We start from the raw sequence: 19,454 nt of genomic DNA on the forward strand, positions 1-19,454 counted from the left end.
TTCCCTATATAAACAGCACAATTCGTTTGTGAAGCTGGCACTGTACTGGCAAGACCAAGTGGAGCAATTGAGGCCTGAGGTCTACCATGCCCCACCCCCACCCCCAGCTCTGACGTGATCCCTGGGGGGCTTTGTGCGCAGGTATGTGGGCATCTCAGCTAAGGCACGGACTCCTGCCGTGGCTCCCCCTTGGCCACTCCCTTCTGAGGTGTGTGTACTGGAGCATGGTCTAGGGAAGGAGGGGCCCCCCCAGACTCCTTGCTTCATGGGAAAAGTGGTAGCTCAGGAGGCCAGAGCAAGGCCCTAGGGTAGGGAGCCTGGCCATCCCAGGTCGAAGGTGATACAGCTCATGGGCAAACAGTTCAATCAGCCTGTTGGTCCCTATTGAACTCTGCTCTTCTATGAGGCTAGAGGGGAGAGGCAAAGGTAGATGTCTGGAAGGAGCATTGAACCAGCGGAGACAGAAAATCTAAATTAAAAGGGGTTAAGCCCAAGTCTAAGGTTCTCTGCTGTACTTGTAGGTGAGAAACCCCAAGAGTATGAAAGACATTGAGATAGTGGGAGAGGCACTGGCCAGGGTCAGGGAGCCTGGACTCTCGTCCTGAGACCAGATCATAGGCTCAAAGACATTTGGGCAGCTGGTGAGTTCAGGGTCCCAGGTATGAGAGGACATGCTTCCATGAGGCTCCTAGGTCCTTTGAAAATAACTGTGCTATGTCTACAGCTCTCACGCACCTGTGTGTACAGGACTGAGACCTAGCAGGTTCTGGAGAGAACATGTCCCTCACCTTTGGAGCCTCTCAGGCTCTCCCTCCACATTCATCTTGTATTTGGTTACTGTGAGTAAAGATAATGAAACTCTTATTTAATTCAAATCAGTTCAATTCCATCCCATTCAATCCTCTCCCATCAACTACATCTCTTTTATTGCTATCATCATTTGCTTTTTGGAAGGAGGTAAAGCAGAAAATATAAACATACGTTAAAATTAAACCCCCTGCCTTATACTTCATATTTTCAAAGTGCTTTCACATAAAGTATTTCATTACAGACTCAAGCAGCTGGTGTCATGAAATATGATCTGAGATGAAGAACCCAATGAAAACCAGATGAAAAGACACCCCGGCAGTGGAAGGGAGGAAAGAGCAACCCGTTAGGCCCAAGCCCCATGTCTGCCATGCCCGGGCAATGGCTAGGCACTTCCCTGTTGCCACAGCTCAGTGATATATTTAGAAATCTCTCCTCTTCCTTCTTCTAGAGTTCCTTCCTCCCTCCATTCCTCCCTTCCTTTCTTCTTCCCTTCCTTCCTTTTTTATCATCTGTCTTTCTCTTTTTTCTTTTTCTTTCTTTATCTTTTTCTTTCTTCATTCTTTCTTTTCTTGCTTTCTTCCTTTTCTTTCTTCTCTTCTCTACTCTTTTCTTTATTTTTCTTCTTTCTGCCATATGGCACTCACCAGCAAGAGAAGAGAGACAATAAGAGAGGGGAAGAAATTGCCCTCCAATGAGGTGTGGTCATGCTACAATCCCTTTCCCATTTCTTCACCTCATTGGGATTTTGGCACACATTTCTGTGTGTTTTTCAACCTGCAGGGACTGCGATTCAAACCATTGGTCGGTCATGTGGAATCTGATTCCTTAACCATTAGGCTACGAGTTGGCCCTCCCTTTTATTTCTTCTGTCTATATTATGCTGTTTCTTAGAAACCAAATCCAAAAATCTCAGAGCTGGAAGAAGTTCTAGTCATAATTTAGGCCAGTGGTTTTCAAATGGTCCCTGGGGTTGCCGCACCAGCCCCATCCAGAAACTCGTTAGAACCAGCCTCAGGCACTGCTCCCCCCTGCCCTGACCTGCTGAGTGTGCACCTCTGGGGCTGGGTCCAGCCGTCTGTGTTTTAACAAGTCCTCCAGGCAACTGCAATGCACAACTAAGTTTGAGAGCTACTTATCCGGGCCAAATTCCAAATTTCAAATTGAAGCCTTGTGGGCCAAAGGGTGACATTGCCGGTCACATTAGTGATCAGCCACAGTGCCCAAATGAGAAGCCAGTTCTCAGGCTCCTGTCCTGGCCACTTCTGCCTCTACACTCCCCTACTGACCTCTGGGTTGTGTTGTCCACAGAGCAGGTCCTCTAAGGACATGGCAGATGAACCAGTGGTGGCCACAACAGCAGGTGCCAGGGCTTCCTAATCTCAGACCCAGAATCCTGTCTCCAACCCAATGTCATGGATGGGGCTGGACTTTGGAAGTTACAACCTGAGGATGCATGATTTCTAAAAATCAGAATACGCTCCATGCCTCCTTTGATCTTATTTCCTCAGGACCAATCTGTGACTGAACAAGTTCAGGGTCTCCCTTGCACTAAGTGGATAATCAGGCCTCACCATGGGTTCTGGGTTAATATGCTAGAACATGTTTTCTTATGAGCGTTGGGTAGGTTCCCCCTGCCACCCCCCTGCCACCTTTGATTCCTGCCCAGATGTGGAGTCTCAAAGTGGTAGAGATGTGGGGAGCTTGATCCTGGACACCAACATTCTTGTGATGGTTTTGAAAACAAATAATAATAACAATAATAGTAATTAAGCATCAACAATGGGCATGCATAAATGGCTATTCACTGAATAGCTATAATGTACCAGACTCAGTGTTAGGCCTGCAAGGTTCTGTTACCCATAGACCATCAGGACAGCACTCAGACACATTTCTGCTCACAATGATGCCACCCAGCTGCCCACCTCACTCTTCCCATTTCTCTCCCCTTCTCTCAACTGACTACAGATGTGCCATGAGGTTCATTCATTCTGCCTGATGGGATACACAGTGGCATCCTATCATGTGCCAGGTGCCACCCAGAGGGTCTCTTCCATTCCCATCCCATGTATCCCACCAAACCCTGCACCAGAGGGGCAGAAATGTTTCCTGGCTTGCCAGGAACCCATGGCTAGGAGGGAACTGAGTGCTCCTGGAAGCCAGGTCTTCCCACTCACAACCAAGCACTCTTGAGAAAATGTCTCAGCCGATGCTTCGTGCTCAGAAAAGCCAGTGAAAGTGACAGCTAGAACAACACAAGGCCCAACACATGACCCAGATGGTCAGTTCCCCTGAAGACTGTGCAGGAAAAAGAAAGAAGCAGAGCTGGCAGCTCCAAGTATGGCACTGAGGAAAGCTCACAGGATTGATGCTCAGGAACTGTTCACCGCTTACTATGAAGATGTCCCCGGAGGAACCCCCTGTTATCAATGGATAAAGATGCATGCTGATGTTAGCTCTCAGAGCTGCTGGGAGGACCAAGGGAGAGAGCAGTTGCCAGAGGGTGTTACTAAACTCAGTTTTGTTGATAGTGACGTCTGTTCTTTCATTCATTAAGTACCTGTGGAATAGTAGGTATGATGTCATAGGTGCTGGGGCCTCAGCAATGAGCTCTAAGTGAGTTCCCACCAACACTGCAACAGTAAACAAAGGGTGGTGAGTGCCACTGAGCATAGCTCCCTAGGATAATTTGTTACTCTTGGGGTCACCCCTCCTTTTATAGTCCTAACTCCAGCTGTGGTTCTCGACCTTTGGCCTTTGAGTAATCTGGTCAATAAATGCTGCCTTAATTCTCCTATTGACCAGACATCACCTAGGGGAGAACCAGAACCTGCAGGAGGGCTCCTAGACAGATGGGCAGTCCTGCAGGCCTGCAGCCCAGGCCCTCTTGAAATAACTCTTGGGCAATAGGGGGACCTCCCTGCCTTTAGTGCTGAAACTACAGACTTAGGACTCCTTCTGGGAGAATGTTTGTCTCTTGTAGTGAGACTGCCAATGAAATGAATAACCTCAGATATAGAAAACTTGGGGGTGGCGGGGGGAATGGTGAAATCTTGCATAGGTTGGTGATTTTAGGGAAATAGAGGAGAGACTTTCTCAGTACACACACTCTGTCCAAGTTAAAGTAGTAATTTGGAATGTTTTAATATCTTACCTAGCTGTTAGGCTCAGCCTGTTCTTGGTTTGTATCTTCCTTGTTCTCTGAGTTCCCAAGAAGAATGTCCATTTTGATTCCAGCTCCTCCTCCTCAGGGCATCTGGATCATTCACTGAGCTCCAGGGCAGAAACAATGTGGAACTTGGAGTAGACAATCTGCCATGTACTGACTATGTGACCTTGAGTAAAATGCTTGCTTAACTCCTTGAACCTGAGTTTATTCAACTGTGAAATGGGAATAAAAATATTCACTCAATCTGGGACAGGTCTAAGTCACCATCACAACCACCCCCAGCCCCACCCCCACTGACCGTGTTAACTGAGTGAGGACTTGCCATGCATCATCATATCTAATCCTCACAACAGTTTTACGATGCAGGGGTTAGCAGTACTTTTATTTTACAGGTTAGAAAATGAATTGAAAAACAATAAATCCATGATGTTAGGAGAGGATGGCATAGAAGTTTGGACCCAGACAGGCTGACTGTGGGTCTGAATTCTTTGCTTCTTTTGCAGATGCTGCCCAGAAGCAGGTCTCATTCTGAGTTGCCATTGAACCTTCTCGTTTTCTTTCTTACTGTCTTCTGCCTTCAACTTGGATGACTGGGTTCATCTTTAGCTAATACTTCTCTGAATTCAGTGAAATAAGAGGGCATCTCTTCCCTGTACTGGCTCAAATTCTTTTCAAGAAAGCTGCCGTCATCCCCTGGACCCAAAGATGTCCCTAGGACCACATTCAATATGGCTCCTAACTGGCTCTCTGAGAATCAGATGATCAGTGAGAGTCAGGACTGGGACTGAGAACAGGAGACAGGGGCTGGTGATGAACACAATTTGTACTCTAAAAAAAGGACATGGGGGAAGAATTAACAGTGACTTGTTGCTTGGGAAATGCTGACTAGTGACCTGGCATCTTGGGAATGTGCTCAGGCGACCAGGGGATGTTTTTCCAGCCTCTGCTTCTCCTCCTCATTCCTGGGATGGTACTTTGGACTCTCCACCATTATTCCCAGGCAACAAAGAGAAATCCGAGTCTGTTGTTTTCCAATGCTCTTACTGCGAGTTTAACTACATGGAAGTGCTGCCTATGTATCAATATATGCTAGTTTTTAATGTTGTCCAATTTACCTTCTGCAATCTTGTGAAGGTGCCATTTTATAAACAAGAAAGCTGATGGGGACTAGCAGATGACATAATGGTTACATCACCAGACTCTCATATAGTTGACCTCAGTTCAAGCCCTGAACCCAGTGGCTTAAAACTCATGCTGGGTGGATGTGCATGCATGGCCAAGATCCCTAGAGGAAAAGGGAGAAGGGATTGCAGCATGGCCATCCCCACAGGGGGTGATTTCTTGCTTTCTATCTCTCGCTTTGTCTCTCTGGCAAGCACATATGCCCTAGGGCAAAAATCTCTCTGAGAAAAACAAACAAACAAACAAAAAGAAAGAGAAAAAAGAAAGCTGAGATTCAGAGAGGTAAAGAAACTTCTCCAAGATTGTGCTGATGGGTGTGATAAAACCAGGATCCAGGTCCAAGGTGTGACTTTTTAGCACCATGTTACAACATGATGACTCATGGCATCACCCAGGCATTTCCCCAGCACGAAGTGTGCCACCCTGGGTGGGCCCGCCCTTGCTTCTTTTGTATCCAGCTAGGCTGTATGCACAATTTCATCACCTTTGTATCTGGCTCAGGGTAAGTTGTTGGCCTCTTTTTGTCCATGTGCGACACCATGGCCACTACAGTGATATGTTCACCTTGCAGGGCCATTGCAAGAACACATCAAAGGAAGGTGATGAAATACACTTTCAACTCAATGGACATTCACTCAACTCCAGCTGGTACTAAACACTGAAGGGGGAGATGGCCTACACACAGAGCTGACCCCCAGAGGCTGCAGACACAAGGTACTACTGGTAGTGTATACTTCATAGCCCAGAGCTGACACTGGCTATCCTGGATGCAACAAAATACTTAGGAGAGGTGGAGGAGAAAATAATTCCAACATTGGGAAATACTTGGAGGATGAGATTTGAGCCAGGACTTTGAAGGGATTCTGAACAACAGGGTAGGAGAATAACCTGATTACAGAACAGAAGAGGGCACAGCACATAAACTATGTGGAAGAGTGGTGTGTGTACAGGCCTGGTGTCCTTGTGTCTGTCTTTCTGTCCAGGGGCTGCATACGATGAGATGATGGTCAGTATTTGAAAGCTTTTGAGTTACCAGGACTTCAGCAAGTTTTCCCTAAGCAATAAGGAGCACCTGTCGCTTTGGAACAGGCAAATGACATGCTACCATCTATTTGGTGACAATCTCTTCTGGCTGCACTAGAGGGACTGGGTGAGCTCAAGGCCTGGGAAGTGGGTTATGGGGTGTCACAATAATCCAGGCAAGATGTGACCAGGGCCCGGGCGAGGGCAGTCACAGCCAGTGAAGAGGCAGGAGAACACAAGAGGTGTTAGGAAGGAAAATGGACAGGTCTTGGCAGAGGATCATAGCATCATTACCCTTTGTCCCCATTGCACATGCCCGGCATTCTCCCCCACCCCCGACACACACCATGCACACACGCAGAGGAAGCCTAGCAGAAGAGATGTGTGTGTTCTTTTCTTTCTCTTTGCTGGCCTTTTAACTTTGCTCAGAGTCAGAGAGTTCCCTCCTTCTTTGCTTTACTACATTTGAATGATTTTCCTCATAATGATTGCCATAGTCATAACTATAATAATTATAGTGGCAATAATAAGATTCAGAATGGATTGAGAGTCTTTCTAATATGCCTGAGGTGGGGGTACAAGGGGTCCCAGCAGAAACATGATTAGATCCAATTTGCTGGAAAACAACTCTAGGCCTTGCAGAGAGAACCTAGCTGAGAGGACAAAGCTTTTGGTCTTTGGAGCATGGACTTGCTCCCAGATAAGAATATATGTCTTCCCTCAGGAAGGGTAAAATACTATATCCCACCCCCGCTATCAGTGGGCATCGATTGGATGCAAATTGGTTGGTAGTGGTAGTGGCACAGCACTTCCCTTCTCTGGGAAGCTTTCCTGGGGGTCTCCAGTGGAAAACTATCCTTCTGTTCCTAGCTTACCCTCATATTTGTGGCCACACAATTAGCTTTTATTTTATTTTATTTTAGAGAGAGAGATTTTTGCTATAAGGCACATGTGCACACTGGAGAGACAGAGAGACAGAAATCACCCCCCGGGGGATGGCCATGCTGCAATCCCTTTTCCTCCATTCTCCTCTTAGAATTTTGGGCATGCATGTCCATATGCCCAGCATGAGTTTTAAGCTACCTGGTTTGGAACTCGAACCTCAGTAGACTATGGGAGTCCAGCGACATACCATTATGCCATTTGCTGGTCCCATAATTAGCTTTTAATACTAATCATACATGATATACCATAGCATTTTATGGATTGTGAGGCCTGCTAAATTCACTATTTCCTTTAATCCTCCAAACCACACAATTCAGTGTTATTATAATTCCTTTCACATATGTATCCATTTGCCCAGCAAACATGTGTGGAGTGCATAGTGTGAAATACTGTAAAAATAAAGCCTGATAGGATCAGGTGCTGACACCAAAACCAGGGACTTAGAGGTTAAGTGACTAAGACTGCTGGCAGAATTTGAACTCAGTATTTTTTTCTCCAACCTGTTAGCTATTTTCCCTGTTCCATGCCAGCACTATTTTAGGTTTTATCTGGGCAAACTGCCAAATTTTAGCACTTCACTTCTTCTTGTTTTGAATATTTGTTTTGTCTTCCCAAACACATGGAAATCTATAAAAAAATAAAATAAAATAAAGGATTTTGGGACCAGCAGATGGCGTAATGGTTACATTACTAGACTTCCACATAGTTGACCGCAGTTTGAGTCCCAGACCCAATGGCTAAAAACTCACTCCAGGCTCATATGGGTGCATGCCCAAGATCCCGAGAGGAGAATGGAGAAGGGAGTGCAGTGTGGCTACCCCCATGGAGAGTGATTTCTCGCTTTATGTCTCTCTCTGTCTGGCTAGTGCATGTGGCCTATAGCAAAATTCTCCCTCTCTCTCTCAAAAAAAAAAATGTGGGCTAAAACAAAATTCTCCCCCCCCCTCCCAAAAAAAAAAAAAAAAAAAAAAAAAAGAAAAAAGAAAAGAAAAGAAAAGAAAAAGAAATTTACCATCGCAATTTATTGTTATTATTATTATTACTATTAAAGCCTCTCCTTTTTTTTTTTTGAGAGGTTTTTGCTATAGGGTGTGTGTGCTCGCCAGAAAGAGAGAGACAAAGAGACAGAAAGTGAGAAATCACCCCCCAGGGGGGATGGTCATGCCGCAATCCCTTCTCTTCCATTCTCCTCTTGTGATCTTGGGCACACACGCACATGTGCCCGGAGTGAGTTTAAGCCCCTAGGTCTGAGACTCGAACCGCAGTTGCCTATGTGGGAGTCCAGCGACATAGCCATTACACCAACTACTGGTCCCAACCTCTCTGTTTGACTTATACCCCATGCTTAGCAACATGGTTGATCATGGCACATAGTGGTTAATCAATAAATATAAATCAGAAGATCCTAGACTTCCTCTCATAGCATTGGTTTCTATCCTCATCTTTACAACTCTTCAAAGCACTTATTTCTGAAACATTTGGAATTTTTCCTTGTAGGTAGTTTTTCAGTGATTTGGGAAGACCATTTATGTGCCTGTCATAAATAGAGAACAACTAAGGCTAAGAAGGAACAGCTTAAAGTCTTATCCTCCTTTGCAGTGGTCTGATGGTTGGTCTTAACTGCATGCAGATTCTTTAGACAGACGTGAAGAATGGAAAGACCTAAGTGCACTGTGACTTCTTTCTCTGTGTTTTCTTAGTGGGAGATGCAAAGAAGCTCTCAATTGCCTGGGCTCATGCTTCCTCCTAGTGGTGGATTTTGACATCCCCTGGTCTTTTTCACTGGTGTCTCGCAGGAAATGCATCCATTCAGTCAGTGTGCATTTGCCTAATGCCAGCTATATTCCCAGGCACTGGGTGCTGGGAGAAAGAGAGGAAAGAGAAGACAGACTGTCTCCTCTTGGGGCTTACATTCTGGGATGTGTGCAAGTGAAAGAGGAGGGGAGATGAGCAACAATAACTTTCATTAAAAAACAAACCCTGAAGATAATGCTAAATGTTATGAAAATAAAGCAAGATGATGTCATGGGGTGACTTGGGAGGAGACCTGTTTCTGCTGGGGTGTTTGGAAAAGGCCTCCTGAGGAGAAGACGCATAAGTTCAGCACTGAATGACAAGTAGGGGTCAAGCCTGTGAAGGCAGGTTCTCAGGTCCAGGGGGCAGGATGACGGCCAGGGCCAGCCTCACAGTCTGTAGTAGAAGAGTGCATCCAGATGACGGAGCAGACAGGGGCAATCATATGAACCTTCCAGGCCATTCGTTCCAGGTACAATGGAACCACTGGAAGCTTTGAGAAAAAGGAGTGACCTAGCCTGAAATGCCATGTGAGGCTCTTTGTGTTTGTGCCTGGACTTGCCACTAACCTGAATAAGCAAGTGCCAGGGGCTATGCTGGAAGCTTCCCCAGAAATTGTAGAGAGAGATCATGTTGTACAGATGCACCTTAGAACCTCATGGGAAATTTTACAAAATGCTGATGCCTGGGACCCTCTCATGAGCTATTAAATCAGAAGAGCTGTGGATGGAGAGAGGCCTAGGTGTTTCATTCAATGTTTTCTGGTGATTCTAGTGTACCACTAGTGTAGAGAGCCTCAGCCTTAGCTGAGAGTGGTCTGTGGGAGCCGGACTGTTCAGATGAGTGCTCCAGGGTTCCAGGGTGGGGAGTGAGAAAGAGGATCTGAGACAATGAACTTGGGCGTGGGTGGCCCAGTAATCACTCTCAGGAGCTGTGAGGGAAGACGAAGAAAGCAGATTGCAGAGTCCAGGGTATTGATGAGAAAGAGCTGGGTGAGTCTGGACTGGATTTGAAAAGTGGCACACATGACTGCATGGTTGTATTTATCACAATGGAGGACAACGAGGCACCAAAAAGGCACAGATGGGAAGGGAGGCAGAGCACAGGCTTGGGGCTTTAGAGTTTTTGGAGGTTCAGTCTGGTGGCCACTCCTGAGCCTGTTCTACACTGTCTACTAGATAACTTTCTTCTTTCTGGAAGTCTCCAGCTGCTGCAATGGAAACCCTAGCCAGGCTCTTACACTAGGTAGCTGGCCTCACATGAGCATACTGTCATAGGTTTCAATTGTGTGGATGTACCTTCCATGTGCTGTGGTTGCAAGTGACAGAAAACTCAACCCAATGCTGCTTAAGCAAAGAAGGAATTTAGAGGCTCCATGACTGAAGGGTTTAGGGATGTGGTTTCAGCTGTGGCTTGATTCTGGAACTAATCACTGTGATCAGGAGAATGCAAAGCTCTGCCTGGTTGAGCCTGAGTCATGCTGGACCAATAGGAACAGGAGAGGGGGGTCAGTGCCATTATCTGAAGAAAAGGGCTGAGAGTTGAGAAAGAGAAGTTCACTGGAAGAAAATCATCAGGGCTGTTATGCCAAAATTAGGGCAAATGGATGTTTGCCTGACCCAGAGTAGTCAGCATTTCCTACTGGGGTCTTATAGTATGGAGGAAGAATGTAGAGCCTGTTGATCAGTTTGTGTATCTACAGGCTTGGTAGGCTTGAAGGTTTTGAGGAGCACTGTGGTGGGAACCTCATGTTGATTGAGGGGTGGTAAATAGTACTTGTAAGTAACAGATGGCTTGACTCTTTCCTGTCAACAGATGTATGCTGGAAAATGTCTGGCTTACATTCCCATACACCCCCTCTATCCTCCAATAGAGTAACTCTGGGGGGGAAAGGTATAGTCATTCCCAGGAATGGAAGGAGGAAGAACTAAACCTCTACACCAACCCCTTAGTTGACATGATTTGTCAACACTTTTTTCCCTTCTAAATAGATCTTATTTTTATAAGATCCATAGCAAAATTGAGCAGACAATCTGAGATTATTCATATACTCCCACACAAGAGTGGTACATTTGTTACAACTTATGAGCCAGCACGGACACACCATTACCCAGAATCCACAGTCACATCAGGGTTCACTCTTGGTGTTGTGCATTCTATAGGTTTGGACAAATATATAATGACAGCTTTATACTATTACAGTACCCTATGCTAAAAGTTGTCTCTTATTCACCTATTAATTCCTCCCTTTCCCCTTCCCTTGGAAACCACTGATCTGTCTCCATAGTTTTGCCTTTTAGTTGAAATAATACACTATGTAATCTTTTGAGATAAACTTCACTTAATAATATCCACTTAAGCTTCTTCCAACTCTTTTTATGGCCTGATAGATAATTTTTTTAGCACTAAATATTAATATTCCAATGACTGGATGTACCACAGTTTATCCATTCACCTAGACTTCTTTCAAGCTTTGTCATTTATGGATAAAGGTGTTATAAACATCATGTGCGAGTTTTATGTAGACATACCTAGTCAAGTCTTTTGGAGTTTTGCTGTTTTAATTCATGATTCCATGATGACATTTGATGGGGGAACATCTCTTCATATGTTTACTAGTCACTTGAATAGATTCTTCACTGAGGTGTGTGTTCAGGTCTTTGACTTTTTATTTATTATTATTTTAAAAACTAGGTTGTTTGTTTTCCTATAGAGTTCATTTTAAGAGTTCTTTGGGAATTTTGGATAACATTCTCTTATCAGAGATGTCTTTTGCAAATATATTCTTTCAGTCTGTGTTCTGTCTTCAGGCACCTTCACATAAGTTGAACTAGTGTGTTTTTCTCTGAATGTCTTTGTTAATAGGGCCAGAATAATGGAGGTATGACACAAACACAGAGTCCAGAGTAGGATGGGGAATAGCAGGGTGAAAAGGAAGGAAGGCTCAGTTCAATACCAAAAACTGGAATGATCGAGTTGAATATACTCAAGGTCATGAACAGAAAAGAGCTGAGGGTGGCAGCATTGTGGCCATTTGTTGGGGCAGGATCTGAGTTAATGTTAGAACACTGACATAGGGACCAGCAGTTGGTGTAATGGCTATGTCGCTGGACTCCCACGTAATTGACCGCGGTTTGAGTCTTGGATCTGGTGGCTTAAACTCACGCTGGGTGTGTGTGCGTGCATGCCCAAGATACCAAGAGGAGAATGGAGGAGAAGGGATTGCAGTGTGACCATCCTCCCTGGGGGGTGATTTCTCACTTTCTGTCTCTCTCTGTCTTTCTGGTGAGCACACATGCCCTATAGCAAAAACCTTTCCAAAACAAACAAACAAACAAACAAACCCAAGACAGAAGACTGACATAGGGCTTACTTATCAGTAAGGGCTCAAACTGTCATTACTAATGAATTCCTTATAGCTGAATTCTCATGAAGTGCTCTTGGTGCTGGCCAAATCAGGAAGAATATACTTCATTTCTTCTGCTAACATCTATGAATCCAGGCTGAATGAACTGAACAAGCACCTCACTAAAGAATATATACAGATGGAAAAATAAGAATATGAAAAGATGCTCAGTATTATATAACATCAGAGAATCACAAATGAAAACAAGAAGTCAAAAGAAAAAAAAAAAAAAAACCTAACATTGAAAGACTGTAAGAGTGACTCAAAGAAGCAGCCTGATTCCTCAGTTCAGGTTTTCAAGCTAAATACAGAAGGTCAGGAGAGAAAAAAGGAAGATGGGAGGAAAGAAAGGAAAAAGGAAGGAAAGAAAGAAGGAAAAGAGAGAGGCAGAAATTTAAGCAAGCAGGGAAGCAAGAAATATAGAGCAGTTGTTACCACAGGTTTTCTAGGTGCATAAGTGCATGATTTAAAAATCAGAGGAGGGACCAGCAGTTAATGTAATGGCTATGTTGCTGAACTCTCATGTAGTCGACCCCAGTTGGAGTCCCAGACCCGGTGACTTAAACTCACGCTGGGTGCGTGTGCATGCATGCCCAGGATCCCAAAAGGAGAATGGAGGAGAAGGGACTGTGGTGTGGCCATCCCCCCTCGGGGGTGCTTTCTCACTTAATCTCTCTGTCTCTCTCTGTCTTTCTGGTGAGCACACATGCCCTATAGCAAAAACCTCTTAAAAAAAAAAAAATCAGAGGAGAGGGCCAGCAGGTGGAGTGGTGGTGAAGTGGTTAAGGAACTGGACTCCCACATGGCTGACCACAAGTCCTAGACCTGGCAGCTTGGAAATTGTTCTGGTCAGGTGTACATATGTGCCCAAAGTTCCAGGAGGAGAATGAAAGAGAGAGGATTGTGGTGTGGCCATCCTCCCCAGGGGGGTCATTTCTCACTTTCCCTCTCACTATCTTTCTCTGTCTATCTCCTCTCCAGTGAGCACAGGAGCCCTATGGCAAAAAACTCTAAGAAAAAAATATCAGAGGAATAAGGGGTCAGTAGGTAGAGTAGCTGTTAAGGCGTTGGGCTGCCTGTGACCGGCCATGGTTCAAGTTCCGCACACACTGTGTTGAAAATCAATTTGGGCATGTGGGTGGTCATTCCCCCAAAACCCAGGAAGATAGTGGAGAAGAAAGGCCTGCAGCCATCTCCCCATGGGTGATTTCTCACTTTCTCTCTTTCTCTCGGCAAGTGCAAACACCCTATGGCAAAAACTTAAAAAAAAAAAAATCAGAGGAGGCAAGCACAGGAGAAGATGTAGAGGACTCTTCTCTTCACGCCCACCCCACCATTCTGACTTAGGGTTCGCTCTTCCTCCCACCCACTCCTTTGCAAGGAGAATGAAAAGAGACCCATACAGGAGAGAAATTTGTCTAAGATCACACAGGTAGCTCAGGGAATTTGTGCTGGCAACTCTTCTACTTAAAAGCTCTAAAATATTAATTTCTTAGTACTTGAAGGATGTGATACAATTAGAACCTCAGACACAAATCGGAAGTCATTACGGGCTGAATAAAGGTAACAGAGAACAGATTTACAGAATTAGGGAAAAAAAAGCAGAAAGCAGATAACTTAATTTACATAATTCAGACTGCAGTGCAATTTAACAGCCATGGTGACAGCCTTGAAAGTTGTCTAGGAGAAATAACTCCCAAGTTATAAGAGCTCCTAAAGAAAAAGAAAATGGAAAGAACAGCAAAATAATTTTTGTTTTGGAAAACAAAAAAAACATTGTTTCCACATAATCGAGCTGTGAAATCATTGTCCTTGCCAATTTGTCACACATAGGAAGGGAAGTTTAATAAAGCAGAGCCATGGGGCTAGCAGGTGTCACACTGGTTACTGTGTTCGATTCCCACATAGCTGGCTGTGATTTAAGTCCTGAACCCGACAGCTTGAAAAATCACACCAGGTGTGTGTGTATGTGTGTGTGTGTGTGTGTGTGTGTGTGTGTGTGCACGTGCATGCCCAAAATCCCAGGAGGTGAATGGAGAAGGGATTGCAGTGAGGCAATTCTTCTGGTGGATGATTTCTTACTTTTCCTCTCTCTGTCTCTCCAGTGAGTGCATGCACCCTATGGCAACAATCTAAAAAAAAAATTAAAATATAAAAACAAAACAGAGCCACAGCAACTGGACCAATGGACATTCACACCAGGCTTCAAGCCTACTCCCCCACCCCCTTCCTATTTTCCAGTGGCTCCTTTGTGGTTATCCTTGTATGCTGTTTATGCTGTCAATGGTGCCAGCCCTGTCTGCCCTGTGGTCTCCAGTGTCAGGAAGGCTTTCCACAGTAATTAAAGCTCCTAAGTTGACCTGTTGAAAGGCTGGCTTGGTGGGAGTAGAATCACTGAGAAAGCTTGCCCCACACCCAGGATTTGATTCATGTGGTCTCTATGGGGACCCAGGTACTGATCTTTTCAAGAAAGCCTACAAGGGGACTGTAATGTGCATTGAAGGTTGAGAATGTTTTTAGCCCCCTGAGGTGGCTTAGTTTTTATAACTCAAAATTACAGAAGTTCAGGATCATAGGTAGAATTTTCTGAGGTCTCTATTAGATATATGAAGAAGTATTTTATTATACCATACCTGAAAGGAGTCTCCTACTGGTGGGCTGAGGAGCAGTCTTTCCTTCCCCTGAGAGTCCCACTGAGAATCCCTATGTCAGAAGCTGGGGCAACCTCTTTTGTTGGTTTGCTTGTGTGTTTTAGATGTAGTCACAGTGTAATATTGAATTCTAGCACAAAAGATGAACATACAAACAAGGAAAAAATGCACATTCACTAACTTCATCATCACAAATCAAAAGAATAAGGAGCTAAACTACCTGGAGATGATGAATACACTAGAGATAAAACCAGTGACCATACAGCATTCAGAAAAAAATGGTAGCGAATATAAAATATGTAGCATTAATTCAGACTTTAAAAAGAAAAATAAAATCTTACATGGAACATCTAACCAAGTAATTAAAATAATTAGAAAATCAACAAATCAGTCAACCCTTGCAAAAAAACTAATTGTAACAGTGAAAAATAATCAGAAAAAAATTAAACTGAAAGTTATATTAGCCCAAAAATGGAAACCAAGATTTGATTCTTTATTTAAAAGTATGAGTAAAAAGTCTAGGTTGACTGACCAACAAAAAAGAGAAAGGATATTATGAGAATATTAACTTGGCTTAAAAAGGCTATTATCATAATTTAAAAAGGTAATTATCAACATAGAAAAAATATATTTTTCCCTGATGTTTTATACTGGTTCATACAACTGTAACCACTAGAAAATACGGTGCAAATTATATTAAACTGTTTGAGATTCCAAACCGTCAAAGTTCAGAACTTGGGTTCTAAGGAAAACTTACTTTGCTCAGACTTGGAGGTTTTAAGAGCCAGGGAGATGGGTGCTGGGAATCCATGAATTCATTGCCACCATCCCCTCCCACCCACCACAGGGGTGCTATCAATCACTATCCCCTTCTGTCTCCTGGGAACTGCTCCAGGTCCACAAAATAACCAATGGGGTTCTCTGAAGGAGTGAAGCTCCGTGTTGACTCTGTTCCCACAGAGTTACTTTCTACCTGTGCTCCTTCCATATTCCTGAAGCCTCAGATCCTTATACCCACATTCAAGTAAACAAGGTTTTGTTTGTTTGTTTGTTTTTCGAGAGTTTTTTGCTATAGGGTGTGTGCGCTCACCAGAAAGACAGAGACAGAGAGACAGAAAGTGAGAAATCATCCCCCAGGGGGGATGGCCACGCCGCAATCCCTTCTCCTCCATTCTCCTCTCGGGATCTTGGGCACGCACGCACACACGCTGGGTGTGAGTTTAAGCCACCAGGTCCGGGACGCGAACCCACACGGTCGACTACATGGGTGTCCAGCGACATAGCCATTATGCTAACTGCTGGTCCCAACAAGTTTTTCTAAGAAGCAGCAAGATTTTTTTCACTTTTTCTTGAATAAAGATTTCCATGAAAGGGAGTAATAGAGCAAGTAGGGATGTTTTGTGGTCATCATTCTGATGTCACTACATTGAGTTTAACCACTTCTCAGTTGGTATAGGTTGTTTTCTTTCTTTTTTTTTTTTCTTTTTTTTTTTTGTCTATTTTGACTTGCTATTTATAAATTTATATTTTTGGATACCTTTTTTTAGTCAGAAAATTTCCATTTAATACTTTAAAGAAATTACCATTTCTTTGTTGAGATTTCCAAATATTTTCATTCATTATAGCCAGTCTTCAATTTAAGTTCTTGAACACATTTATAATGCTATTTTAGTCTCCATTTGCCAACTTCAGTATTATCTCTGAATCTCTTTCTATTGAGTAGATTTTCTCTTGGTTATGGGCTACATTTACTTGCTTCTTCACATGTCTAGTAGTTTCATATTATATAATGAACACTGTGGAGACTATGTTTTTGAGAGTCTGGAATTTATTGTCTTCCTTAAAAGAATGATGAGTTTTATACATTTACTGATGGATAAACTTGATCTTGCCGAGTCTTGGCTTTAGACCTTGTTAGGGTGGGTCTGGAGTTTCCCCTACTAAATGACTAGAGAAATAACTTCCTTTCTTTTTCTTTTTTCCCCCTTCTCTCTTTCCTCTCTTTTTTTCCTTTCTTCTTTCTTTCTCTCTCTCTTTTCTGCCTACCTTCCTTCTTTTCTTCCTTCCTTCCCTCCTTCCTTCCTTCCTCCTCCTCCTTCTCTCTTTCTCTTTCTCTTTTCTTCTTTTTTGTCACAGGGTGCATGTGTTTGCCAGACCGACACACACACACACACACACAGACACACACATACAGAGAGAGAGAAAAAGTGAGAAAGCAACTCCCAAGGGGGATGGTCATGTTACAATTCCTTCTCCTCCATATATCCTTCCTGTCTGAATTTTGGACACACATGCACATGCACCCAGTGTGTTCTTCAAGCCACTAGATCTGGGACTCAAATCATGCAATTCGCTATGTGAGATCCAGTTACCTTCACCACCATACCACTGACTGGCCAGAAAAATTTCCTTTAGTCATGGATTTTTATGAGATTTAAATTGAATGTCCAGGATGTTCAGCAAGATCTCTTCACTCTAGATGGTCACATGCCAAAGTTTCCCAGTATATGTGATCTCTGGAATCTCTGTTCAACTCTTTACCACTTCCTCGCCCTCCTCTCCAACACACAAGTGTCTGATCTCTGTTATACTTTGAGTATTTGATCAAAGATTCACGGTGATCCATATGCAGATTTCTAGGTATTCTCTCTGGTAACTTCCTTCTCTGACTACTCTCACTTTAGCAGTCCTTACCTTTGAACTCTGCTTCCTACACCCAGAAAGATGGCTGTTGTCTGAGCTGCACTTCCTAAAGCTGCATTTTGGAAAATGCCCTTATACAGGAAGCTGAAGTGAATGTAGAGCTTATTCTCAGTGCTTTTCTTATCTCAGGGATCACAGCCCTGCATGGTCTGGGATTTGGTTCTGACTACTCTCACTTTAGCAGTCCTTACCTTTGAACTCTGCTTCCTACACCCAGAAAGATGGCTGTTGTCTGAGCTGCACTTCCTAAAGCTGCATTTTGGAAAATGCCCTTATACAGGAAGCTGAAGTGAATGTAGAGCTTATTCTCAGTGCTTTTCTTATCTCAGGGATCACAGCCCTGCATGGTCTGGGATTTGGTTGATATATAATTAAATATATTATTATTATTATTTTGTTATTTTGTTGTAGTTGATCACAGCAGGAGGGTAAGTTTGATAGCTTTTTCTCCACTATAACTGGAACCAGAAGTGCTTTACTTCTATAGCTCTTCCATCACACGTTTACAGGTCATTTTTCGTAAAGATTGCTAATTTTATGTGTTCGAAGATCATTTTACTTGTTAACCTCTTAGAGCAGGAATCACCACTTAAATGTCTACAGGGGCTGGGTAAGTATACAAATGAGTAAAGGGGCTTGGATGGGGATTTTTTTGTTGTATTGGAAAGCAAGTGCCTGGTCTAAACTTTACATAATACGAGGTTCTAAGCAAGTGCTACGACAGAAGAACACGCTCCTGGATAGTTGACGCTCAGCTTCCAGAGCGGAGACAGAATTCCCAGAACAGCAGTGTCTCCTGAGAGAGTCTCACCTGCAGTCGTTAACATTTACTAACTAGAAACAAGGACTAGGGCTCTTCCCTGCAATAGGCTGGTCTGACAGTTACTGGAAAACTGCATTCCACTCAGGGAATAATTTTTCTTTTCTTTTCTTTTCTTTTCTTTTCTTTTCTTTTCTTTTCTTTTCTTTTCTTTTCTTTTCTTTTCTTTTCTTTTCTTTTTCTTTCCTTTTCTTTCTTTTTCTTCCTTTTTATTTTTTTTTTTAATTTGGTATAAGGTGTGTGCACTTGTTGGAGAGAGAGGGGGAAAGTGAGAAAGAACCTCCCAGGAGAATGGCCACACTGCAGTCCCATCTCCTCCATTTTGGGTACTCATGCACACATACTTGGCAAGTTTTTCAAGCAGCTGGATCCAGGACTCCAAATGTTCAGTCTGCCATGTGGGATTCAGCGACCTTAACCTCCATGCCACTTGCTGGCCCCATGGAACCATGCTTTTAAAGAGGCATAAGCCCTCTCCATCTCATGCAGAGAAGAGCGGCTAGGACCTTGTTGGTGTTCTACTTTACCATAGATTTGTAATAGAACTGAAGGTATTTAGAGTGATATCTTTTGTCTTAGTCATTTTTTGTTTGTTTGAATTAACTTTATTTTATTTATTTATTTATTTTAATTTGACCAGAGAGGGACAGAGTGAGAGAGACAGAGAGAAAGAGAAAGAGGGAAAGTAAGAAAGCAAGCTGCCAGGTCCTGGACTGGAACCTTGGTCAGCCATGTGGGAGTCTAGCTCCTTTAACCACCACACTACCTGCTGGACCCCTGTCTTAGTTTTTGTTTTATAAATTCACAGCAAAGAAACAGTCTTCTGATAGCAAGACATTTTCAGTGGGCCAAGCAGTGGAATGGGGAGTGTGCTTTGAGTCCCAAATCTGGTGGTCTGAGCAACACACTGGGCAATGCGTGCATGCATGCCCAAAATCTTGATGGCAGGGAAAA

General features: G+C 43.6%; 1 long non-coding RNA gene across 1 annotated transcript in view; it reads right to left on the reverse strand.

Annotated features, from left to right (window-relative positions):
- Positions 1 to 3,967: 3,967 nt before the first annotated feature.
- The window catches only part of LOC102480593 (uncharacterized), a 50,531-nt gene continuing 35,044 nt past the window's right edge, over positions 3,968 to 19,454 (reverse strand). The window contains exons 3-4 of the long non-coding RNA XR_335718.2: positions 14,960 to 15,107; positions 3,968 to 4,188 (exon numbers count right to left, since the gene is read on the reverse strand). This is a non-coding gene — a long non-coding RNA (uncharacterized LOC102480593). The remainder of the gene's footprint in view (positions 4,189 to 14,959; positions 15,108 to 19,454) is intronic.

The sequence above is a fragment of the Tupaia chinensis genome, unplaced genomic scaffold (assembly GCF_000334495.1).
Source record: "Tupaia chinensis unplaced genomic scaffold, TupChi_1.0 Scaffold000511_1, whole genome shotgun sequence".
Lineage (NCBI taxonomy): Eukaryota > Metazoa > Chordata > Mammalia > Scandentia > Tupaiidae > Tupaia > Tupaia belangeri.